Here is an 11,691-nt window from a genome sequence, read left to right on the forward strand (position 1 = left end):
AGTGCTCCTCGTTGGCCAAATTGGGCAGAGGAGCGGGAACATCCCTGCAGCAGCAAAGGCGCTGAGACAGGCAGGGGCTGGATGAGGTGGATTTCCCTGAACAATAACAGGTGAAAATGGAGACCTGTCAAAAAGAAAAAAGAAACAAACAAACAACGCCCCATCCCCCACCAATCAACCAAAAACACTCCAAACAAAAACAGGATCAAGGATAAAGTATATAAGGGAAGCTGTATGGCAGTGAGAAGAATTTTGCTGAAATTCTGTCTCACTAATGCCATCGTCTTAGTTATCCTTTCTGCTTCTTTCAACACCTATCAGTCATCACATCCTCTTGCTGCCTTCAGATCTTCAGCTGCCCATCTTCCAGCAAACTCTCACATGGTAAACTACTGGGAACAATTCCATCCCAGTAAAACAGAGCTGCTAATCTAAGTAAGAGTCAGCACCTAAATTAATATTTCAGGACTAGGGCCCTGGCATATGAAGCTTTCCAGGCAGCAGCTGCCGTAAAACTGTTCAGCATCTAAAGAGACCTATACAAGTTGTTTAAGCAATGCTAAAACCAACCAACAATAACCCACTGGATTTGTGCCTGGTTGCACAATGCCAGGGCTGGAGCCCTTTGCCCTGCCCAACCTCCACCCCACTGCAGCCCTTGGGCTTGGGAAATACCAACCCTTCCCAGTTTTTAATTGATAGAGCTTTTGAACTTTGCCTTTATCGGCAAACACCTTGGCTGGGGGTTTTATTTAAATGTGTTAATTACTTGTGTGTTGTAATTGCAGAACAACTACAAGCTCATCTTGGATTTCTGCCACACTGATGCTCATGGCCTCTATTTAGCAGGCTTACCTGCATGCTGCCTCCCTCCTAGAAACTGAGTGGGTAACATGAACTTCAGCACGAGGGAGTTGAAAAAACTCAAAAAGTGATCAGAAAGCATTTTAAAGAGTACTTCGAATCTGCATTTTCAAGAGAATGAGCAAGATCCACAGCTGTACTACACCAACAGAATGAAAGTGGTATTAAAAAAGGTTAAGTTATGCCAGACAGATCATTGATCCTGGATCAATGCAATAAATAAATGCAATATAAAAATAGAGAAATCATTCACAGAGAGAGCGACAGTGAGAAGTTGAAGCTCATCCTGGGTGCTCACGTGTTTGTGGCCAACAGAAGGGCACCCCACTGCCTTGAGAGGGCTGTCTCACATGCTGAGAAACAGTCCATGATTTCCATAATGGTAAAAGGACAAAGTCGTTCCTGGATGAGGCTTGAAGTGACTCTGCAGCCTCAGAGACAACAAGCAGCTAAACCAGATTTTGCCACAGGGCTAAATAACAAAGATCAGTGTTTAGCAAGTAACTTAGGTAACAATCATCCATTTTTTTTCCACATGATAGAACTGAACTCAGAAGAGTGAAGAAATGTACATTGAGTAATTTCCCCAACTGCAGTGTGCTGACTTTGTCAGCCATGATCTAAGTCCCTGAAATCTCCATGCAGAGTGTTTCAAGCTTGTTCCCCTGACAGCCAGAAGCATGAGCACACAAGGGACGCCATGGGCGAGGAAGGGTGAAAGAGGCAGGTGAATGATGCTGCTCTGCTGGTGGGTTGAGCCTGCAGCTCCCCGTGCTGCTGCCACAGCTCCAGCCTGCACCACAGGTGCCCACCTCTTCTCCTCCACACCATCCTGGCCTACCAGGCTTACATCTCATCTTCAGCACTTAAGGGTGGGAGAAGCTCCTTCCTTCACCTCAGGATGAGCTCTGGACTCCTTTGCTTGCGTGTCATGCTCCCATCACTTAAGTGTGGGCTGGGCAATGGTGTGGCAGCTTGAGGAAGCACAGGTTTACTATTAAAGGCACTGGGGTGAGAGGCTGTTTCTTCTTGTTTTGTTATCCTTCCTTCAGATAAGGATATTTTTAAAGTTTGGGAAAGGATTCAAGTCACATGAGGAAAAAAAACCCCAACCACTTCTAGGCATATTTATAAAACAAGTAGTCTTTTTTTTCTTGTTTTGAGGGTTTGTTTTGTTGTCTTTTTTTTTTTTTTTTCTTTAAAAGTAAACTAATAAAAAGACTCATCCTAGTGGCTAGTAATTTTCAGGTTAGATATGAGGTAGAATTAGAAGCAATGATACAACTTTTTGGAGGGCATACAGAAACAGAAGTGCTGCTCATTTCAGCTGCTGCACGGTTGTGCATTTGTGGCAGGCTGTGGTCTCACAGACCACACGCAGACCTAACAGCCTGTATTTTTTGGTATGTAACTGTAGATCATACTCTAACGCCCTGCCTTCCTCTCCAGAGCTGTTAAATGGAGCCAAGAGGATTTTTCTGCCACAGACTGGATTAATCAGTAACTGGGCAAGATGCACTTGGGATAAAGACTAAAATTCCCACTTGTTTTTTATGTTGGTCCCCCCAGCAGCCTTCAATGCACAAAATGCTTTTCTGGGAGCCTTCCTGATAAGCAGGTTTTCTGCCCCAGCCACAAAGCACATCAGACAGCAAAGAAGGACCTACAGTCCCTGGCGGGAGGCCAAATGATGGCCCAGCCACCCTTATTCAGATTATTTCAACAAACCAGCCAATCATCCCTTTTTGTGGATTTGCCCCCACCTGAAGCAGTTGCACAGGACAAGTCCAGCCTGTGGCTTGGGAGGTGCCCTCAGCCACAGCACTGTGCCGGGCTCCTGACACCCTAAATGCACTGTCAAGGCTTAAAGTAACCTTTGACTGTCTTTGATGAATGTTACACATATTCTCAGGCAATGAATCCCTGCTGTGACAAAAAATACAAAACAAGGGAAATAAAATTGCATAGGTTGTTGTTTCAGCTCGGGATAATGACTCCAGCAGCATCTGCAGGCTGACACACCGCTTAGATTAATGTCATTTTCAAGAATGTGGCTTGATTCTTCTTTTTAACATTTGTCTTTACCAACAAGCCCCTCACCTTAGCACCGAATAATTGACTCTGCCTTGAAGATACTAGAGTTTGTCACAATGCTTTAAATATTGGGCTGCAGCTCTCCCAAAGCCAAGGGAATCAGCCAAGGAGACAACAAACCTCAGCTGCCTGTGCCATGCTGGGTTCGGGTGTGGTGGACCACCAGATACCCTGGTGAGGACAAGCAGCTCCTCACCACTGCTCCCAGACTTGACTGCTCAGGCTTCCCAAAACATACCAAAGCTCAAGGGTTTCCCCTGGATCAGCTTGGTGAAAGGATAAATGAGAAGCACTGCTTGTCATCCAATCCCCCACAATGCTAGGCTAGGCAGCTCTTCATTACTTTCTTTCTTTCTAAAACTTTTTTGTATTTTAACTAATAATTTAAACACACTTTTTGTTCACTGATAAAAGTGATCAAGTGCAATCACTATATAACAGAGCCTCATGTTCATTTCCAACCACACACCAACCACCTTCCTGTGCAGAAAGAACCCACACCAATCATCTTGACTACAAACTACCTTACCACTTTCTCCAAAGAGATATTTTTCAGTGGTATTTTAAGCACCAAAAAGGAAAAAAGGAGAGGAAACTCTTTAAAGTCAGCAACAGAAAGGTAAGATCTGTTCAGATAAAGACAAACGTGACAGCACAATTTTCTTTCGTCTTCTTTCTATCAAATCTAAAAAAATATTTTTAATTGATTCTTGAGGCAGTTTTTGAAGTTCAATAAATGCTTCAGAAATCAGTTGGGAGTCCACAAATGTTAATAGTATTTATCTCATTTCAATAAAAATGGCCTCATTAACATGCCAGCTGCTAAAATGTGTGATACCAACTGTGTCCTTCTGCCAGCCTGCAGGGAAGCATTCCTACTTACTACTCAGTTTTGCTTTAAGAAACCATTTAGAAAACATACCCATTTTACTGCATTCAGATAATAATTACTTCACTACTGCCCTACCCCCAAAAATGGCTCTAAAAGTCCCTGGCAGCTCTTCCAACAAGCTGAGCTCAGGCTGGCTTTCCTAGAGAATATTTTTTTTCCACAGGCAAGTAAAACCTCATTTGCTTTCCCATCCATCAGCACAGAAGGAGCCAGGTGAGCAATGCGCCTGTCTGAGGCGAGAAGTTTTTTATTATGGCTCTGCTAGGTGGAAATAAATAATCTTTGCTCAGCTCTGCTGCTGTCAAGCCGCAGCCATTGGCTGCAGCTTCCTGGACTGTGTGTAACCACCCATCCTCCTGCTCCAAAATTTGAAAGTCACACTGCAGTTAGCACGAGATCGAGTTGCCTTCACCCATCTACGCAAACTAAGGATGACCTACATTTTGGCTTTAGAAACTTCTTTTCAACTTGTGTTTATGAATTGTGGATAGATTTCTGAGACTTTTGGAATGAAAGTCATTAGGAGCTTTCAGGAGTGGGGTGATGCCTGTGTTTGAATGGGCACAGCATCCAACCCAGGTTTGGGGCAGGAATAACATTTGGAAGCTCATTTTGAAACTTAATTTGCTGCTTTAGGCTCCTGCTGCCAAGCCATGGCACGCTGAGGGCTTGAGACACTGATGTGGTGCTTTGAGGACACACTAATAGTAGCAGCATTAATGATGTGCCAAATTAAACCATGTCATTAGGCCACTGTACAAGTATTTCCAGAGAACACAGAGGACACTATTCAATAAAGTACTCATCAAGACAAAGACATTGGCAAAACCCAACTCAGAAATGTCACCAACAAGTGGTAACACCAAAAGGTTCCACATCTAATATGTATCTCCAGCATAAAGTTGCATCAATAATTCAAGATCCCAGGACAGGAAAAACAACATGCTGGCCTTTAAGAGTCAGAGTTTGATTCTCAGATGATGTGAGTGCCTCTTCTTCATGCTTACATTTGTAGCTGTGCTTCCAGCTGGTGCTGTACCTGCCAGCAAGCTGTTCACACAGTTAAATGGCACTGGATGTGCCAAGCAATAGTCATTTTACCCACACTGGTTTGAACAGCAACACACATGCCAGCCTGCCTGCAAAAGCCTGTCCCCTCTCCATGGCAGACAAAAGCAGTGTGTGACTGGCTGTGCCACAGGTGTCGCCTAGTGCAAGCCCAGAGGGAAGGCCAGCAACCACGCCAGAAAACCCTTTTCTCACTGCTTTATAGCATCACAAATGCCTTACCATGACCATTCTATCCCATAAGAGCCAGCATAGAGGCTGTGAAATCCTCGTCATGCTCAGACACACCTTTGATGGGGAATCACAGAGGGAACTCAGCCCCCCATGGCTGAAGAACAGCTGTGCAGGATGCAATCCTAAAAAGCAGGCCTGAGTCTGCAAAAGGCAGAGCAATGATAAGCAAAATTAAGCGGCAACAAAGAACTGCTGAAGCAGCAGGTCCTACATGTGGCTACCCAGAAGCTGGGTCCACAAGTCCTTGTCATCCTGCATCTTCTATGCTGGATGCTGGCCCAGCAGGATGCCGCTCAGACACTTCAGTGCAAGGATCTGAGTCCATATTACCATGGAAGTGGATTTAATCTAAAACATAAGTCACCAAATGAGCTGATTTGGCTCTCCTACCTCCTGCTGCAATGGGAAAAAGGGAAAACTGAAAGCAGGACTCTGTTTGGAGCAGCACAACCCATTTGACTATTTCCTGAGCCCCTTGTGCAAGTAGAAGCAGTGTCATACACCTGCCTTCACCCTCTTTTTTACCTACTCCTTCCCAAATGCCATCTAGGACTGTTAAAAAGCTAATGGATTTTCCACTACTCACATTAGCATCATGCTGGGTCAGAGGCACAAGAAAAACCTCCCATTCCAGCACCCTCAGACCCACCACAGTTTCAGGCTCCGACAAACACCAGAGAGACATCCTACCTGCATCCCAGATGTGCCCCACACTCTGAGAAATGTTGCCAGTGAAAGACAAAGTAAGTGCTTCAGCTCGGTGCACTGCCAAAATTTAGGCAAAGTACAGTGCTCTGGAGCTCGGGGGGGACTGGAAAGGGAAACGTGTCCTGCAACCACGGGGAGTACACAGCCAGCAAATCCCATCTGTGACTCTGTGAGGCCCTGATTGCTCGGTGCCGTTCAGAGGAGTTCTGACTGCTGTCTCCCCTTGTGCTGCAACAAACCTCACAGTCCTGTGGCAGGCAGGGTGACACCCTAGTGTCTGTCACTGCCCTGGGCAGCCTGTGCAAGGGAGATGGAGGCATGAGCCCCTCCCACAGTGATCAGAGCTTCCGAAAAGGCTCCACTGCCTGTCAGTAATCAGTCTCAGGACATCCCAAGTTCACGTATAAAGCATAATTACAAAGAAAATGAGACAGACCACAGGCAGAAAGAGCCAAAGGGAGGCTGAACAGGTTATAAATACCCAGTTCTTCTGAATTCACTGTGAGATGCTGAGCACAAAGCCTCGCAAAGATCCTCCCATGCCACACAAGGAATCAGGGTAAAATCATGGGGCAAAACCACGGGGGCTACTCAACACAAAGGTTAAAACACCAACAGTTTCAGAAGGTGATTGGAAATATTCAGAGGAGGCCAGCCTGCCCAAGGACCATGGGGTGTGATTGCTTCTGTGGTGTCCTTGAGGACATCTTTGATGACCAGAGCATGGCCACAGGTCCATGTGCAAACACTGGGACCTCTTCCATAATGCTGGGCAGTGGCAGCCCATGAAGGCAGGGCAGAGGACACTGGAGAGACCCCTCTGCCTCTGGCCACCCTACCAGAGGTAAAAGGTGCCCTCCTGGATGCCATGGCAGTGTGTGGAGCACATCAGGCTGTCTGCTACATAGTCCAAACAGGGATTTCTGCCACCAAGGACAACTTTGAAGAGCTACAAACATTTTGCTCAACAACTGAGTACATTTTTTTTAGACTTCACTTGCCAGGCTCTGTGAAAAAGCATCTCAATAGCTGCAGTACTTTCAAATTTCTCAGCTAAGCTTCTTTTAAAGTGCAATTATGGGGGGTTTTTGGCATTACAGACTCAAAAGTGCAGGGAGCAACTTGGTGTTCTCCAGACCTACATGTTCACGGACTGTTCCCTATAAACCATCGCTCTCTCTCCATCCGTGGTGCAAGCTGCCCTCCCAGGGCACCCACCGCAGACCCCTGAGTCCCGGCTGGGGCAGGCAGCCCAGCCCACCCCCATTCCCGCTTGGTTTCATTCTGGGTCACCCGTATTTCGCCGGAGAGGTCAGAGTGTGGCAGCACAGCCGCGGCTGAGGCCCTTCCCGGAGGGAGCAAGGGAGCACACCGAGCTTTTGAAGCGGTGATAAGAGAGCACACCGCAATTAGGGCAGTTTGTAGTGTCTCGGGAAAATTTGCATTTTAAATTACGTTTTGGCATAATTGTGGTTCCTTTTTCTTTTCACTCTGACTTCTGCAACTTTTATTATTTCCTAAGGATGATTTGAAATGCTGTATAAGAAACTATATTATATCAATTTTTTTTTCTCCCCTCAAAATACTCCTTTGAGGTTAACCATTAGGGTGTGAGGGGGAGGCAGGAAAGTCATCTCAGATGAGGGGGAGCAAAATAAGCATCACCCTTTGAAAGGAGCTGTGGGTTCTGACTCGTAATCCCAAGCTCAGCAGAAAGCAAGAGGGTCTTGAGCAAAGATTTCAGCCCAGCCACTCCCTGGCCAGGCAGACACCCTGACCCCACCACAGGGAAAAACCCCCATTACCGGCCCCTTCACTCCAGAGGTTCACGGCTCGGCCCTGAGTGCTAAATCTAATTATCCCAAGGTCCCATTATGCAAAGATACCTTGACAGCTCTGCTGTCAGGATAGATTAACCCACGGCCACAGACCTCTGCATCCCCTCCGTGCTGCTGCTGATTGTGCGAAAAGTCAAACAGTACCAGTGGGGCCGATGTGGTGCTCCTCTGTTTCCCATCCCTTCCTCACAGCTCCTTGCCACTCAGCAAATGCTCAGTGCTGCCCTGGAACTGGGAGCAGGACGCGTGGCCCCTGACAGGGTTATAATCATGCTGAGCCCCCACAACGAGCTGTCCCTGCCATGGGAAAGATGTGTGAGCTGAGAATCGCCTCAGCTCCCTCAATACACACATACAAAAAAAAACAAAAAAAAAAAAAAAAAAAAAAAAAAAAAAAAAAAAAAAACAAAACAAACACCTAGATCTATCCAGCATGGTCTGAAGGGCAAAGAAAAGCCAGTCAAGATTCCCTTCAATCCATAATAAAACAACAGTGCTGCTATTGTCAAGCATCTGAATGGAGATGTGAAGGTTAGACGAGCCTGTGCTATATTTAATGCTGTCAAATACTGTTTGAACACAAAGTGTGGTTTGTGTTATGGCTGCACTCTCTGCCTGCAAGGCTGTCCTGCAGTTTGAAACAACCTCCAGCATGTAATGGGCTCATTTTTTCATAATTGCAGAATTCTAGTCAAGAAAATGGTGGGGAATTTCTATTTGAATGTCACCTCCAATATGCCATGCTAATTTTCCTTTTTTAAGACCCTCATCTGGATGCTAATTCCAGGTGATTATGTTGGTATATGAAGGCAATGCAAGCAGGTCTCAGTAAAAGGCCACCAATTCATATCCCATCAGGACAGTGGTCATGGGTTTATTGGCACAGCAGTCCCAATTTTGATCTGAGTTAAGCTGATATTAATTAAAACTAAAAAAAAAAAAAAAAAATTGATGGCCGGTGGGGGGAAGGTCCATGGCTGCTATTAATCTGCACATCTCCTCCAAAAGCCGTGTTTCTGCAGAGACTGACCCTGACATGTCCATCCCAGCCAGTGAGGCCACACAGGACATCCCAGGGGCTGTTGTTGAGGCAGCGGTGAATGCTGCTTTCAGCCTTGTTTGCAGAGCTTTTCTTTGTAAGCTACTTTAGCTGTTTTATACACACTGTGTTTCTGATAGAGGGGGAAGAAAAATGGGGTTTTCCTCTCTCTTCTCCCACCCTCCAGCCCATGCAGCAGTTTCACTATGCCTAGATTTTGCCGCTACAAAAAAACTCCACTTCTGGGGTTTGGTTTTTTGGGTGAGGGGGTTTTTGGGAAGAGAGGAGTTTTTTCAGTCTTTTAAGGCAAGGGAAAGAAACAACTCAATAAATCACTACTCTATTTCATTGCATTGGATTAAGACAATATCCTTAGGATACCACTATTAATTAATGATCCAATTCTTATAGCTTTTCTACAGTAGGATAAAAGTTGGCAGAACAGAGAAGCTCCAGATGGAGGAAAACTTCTGCACCAGATAAAGCTTTGAAGAGTGACAAGCCCCTGCCACTCATGTTTAGGGCCACAGACGTAAGCTGCTTGTTATGCTGCAAAGCAGCTAAAAATACCCTAAATACAAACATTTTTCTCCTCAAAACCACCTGTTACATCAGAGGCATTCAGAACATTCTGATTTGTGTGTAGGAAGCACCTTGTTTTTCCTAACGAAAGAAAAAGTTTAGAGCAGTAAAAAATAAGAGGGAAAAGGATGAACTGCAGCCACATCCTAGCTTCAAATGTATCCCATTAAAATTTCACAGAATAAAAAATTACATAGCACCAGCAGATCACCTGCAAGCTCACACTGGGTGAAATTTTCAACTGATTGACTCACCTATTTTCATTTTTTCCTGCAAAAGCTGCAACTTATTCTCACTTCTAAGCTTTTTGGAGAAAGCAGCTCATGTGGGTTTGATGCCAAGTGCACTGCAATATTAACAGCCCCAATCCAGAAGCCATAGGCACGAGTGCAGAGCTCTTTACAAGAGCTCCAGTTCATGGGCAGGAGACCTCTAAGCCAGCACCTGAAAGGTGTCTGGAGCCAGTAAAATTGGCTGCAAAACCTTTCCAAAAGAACTATTTCCGGCAGATTGAAATGAGGGCAGTAAAATGCAATACAGACTGTGACCAGCAATCCATTCTCATAAGAGCTGTACCAGCTGTGCCACCACTCTGGCCCTTGATTCAGTGTCACAGGGACACGCAGGGCTCGTCCTGCTCCTTTGAGGTGTTTAAACATTTTGGACTTTTCCTGCGTAAGGGCAGCCCTGGGTGAGCCAAGATCTCAACTTACACAGTCAGGTCTAGAATTCACATGCACTGACCCCCCAACACTGACTCAAACCCAAACCCCCCATGACATCTCCTGTTCCCAGCTCCCGTGATCCTGGTTTACTTAGGCTATGGTAATCACTTAAACCCTCTCCTCAAAGTTACATAATCTTCTGTGGTCTTGGAGTAGCCTTTTTTTAACTGATGAAGATTAAGTATTTCATTTTGCCTCTTAAAATCTGTGCTCTGTATCATCTCATGGTTTTAAAATGCCTGGTAGGATTAAACTCAAGACTTTTCTCCATTAGGACCACTAAAGCTTTTTCAATTTGAAATTGTATTTTTTTGATAAGACAAGAGGATACCATATAAATCACTGGAGTCTGTTATTTTTAAACAGTGCCCCCCACCCCATCTTCAGAAAGGAAAGGATAATTTGAATTTTAGATTTTAAACACTGATCTCACTTGAGACTCCCTCTATCCCAGATAGTGATGTTATACTTGCTGTCTAATTAGAAGGGATGGATTAAGCAATAGATTTATCGCCTACCTTGGAAATTACCATAACCATTATTATAATAGTAACATCTACATCCTGCAGAATCCAAAAGTGCTTAACCAGATAAAGAAATCCTGTTTCCATTGCACAAATGTAACAGCACTGGCACCTGGAACACTTTCAGGATTTAAAAAAAAAAAAAAAATTCAAGCCAGGATTCAATCTAGTGTGTATTTGTGCCAGGTGTAAAGTACATCTGAGAGGTCCTCACTCTTGTGAGTTTTCAGTATAATTCATAGGTTTAAAAATAAATGCGTAGAGAAGAAACAATAGCAACCCAACCTCCACAAAGCAAAAGGAAATTAAAAAATAACCTTACTTGAAATAGCTTTAGATAATTTAGGTGCCTAAACTCACAACCAGACTCTGAAATTTCTGCTTTAGATATTGCGGAAGTCTGTTGTCTCTTTAGAAAATGCAGTACTCCTCAAGGATCTTCTGGAGAGACAGAAGTATTTCAGCCATGGTAGAGATCATGGTTAGATACTAGAAAAAGGTTCTTCACCCAGAGGGTGGTTGGGCACCAAAACAGGCTCCCCAGGGTGGTCACAACATGGAGCCTGTTTAAGAAGTGTTTGAACAACACACTTAGGCCCATGGTGTGACTCTTGGGGATGTTCCTGTGCAGAGCCAGGAGCTGGAATCAACGATCCCAGTGGGTCACTTCAGCTTATTCCATGATGTTGGTATCCTGCGAACAGCGAAACCCAATGAGGGTAACAAAAGTAATAGCAGATAAATACTCACGCGCCCAAAGGTGCCAGATATAAAGCAGAGAGAAGCCAGTGCTGGCAGCTACTGTGACAAGGAGAGGGCTCAGCAAGGGTTTTTCACTAACTTCATCATTCCTTATCCTTCAGGCCACAAAACAGCTGCAGAACCTTTGCCTGCTGGTTTTCTTTTCAAAGCCTGCATTCCCATCATTTCCTAAGATCATTTCAGAGACTCCTTAAGGCAGCAACTATAAAACCACATGCCTTTAGAGCAACAAACCTCGATAACACCAAGCAAGAAGACAGCACAGGCAGGGTGAAGTTAACAGGGCAAGTCCAGGCTGCCTTCACGAGGCTGAGACGACTCTCCACCAGAAGAGCACTGCCTAAAAACGACTGGCTGCACC

At 45.0% G+C, this 11,691-nt stretch overlaps 1 long non-coding RNA gene across 1 annotated transcript in view; it reads right to left on the reverse strand.

Annotated features, from left to right (window-relative positions):
• The window catches only part of LOC131378555 (uncharacterized), a 37,700-nt gene extending 26,225 nt beyond the window's left edge, over positions 1-11,475 (reverse strand). Inside the window, exon 1 of the long non-coding RNA XR_009207848.1 lies at positions 11,319-11,475. This is a non-coding gene — a long non-coding RNA (uncharacterized LOC131378555). The remainder of the gene's footprint in view (positions 1-11,318) is intronic.
• Positions 11,476-11,691: the final 216 nt, after the last annotated feature.

This window comes from Hirundo rustica, chromosome 5 (genome assembly GCF_015227805.2).
Source record: "Hirundo rustica isolate bHirRus1 chromosome 5, bHirRus1.pri.v3, whole genome shotgun sequence".
NCBI lineage: Eukaryota > Metazoa > Chordata > Aves > Passeriformes > Hirundinidae > Hirundo > Hirundo rustica.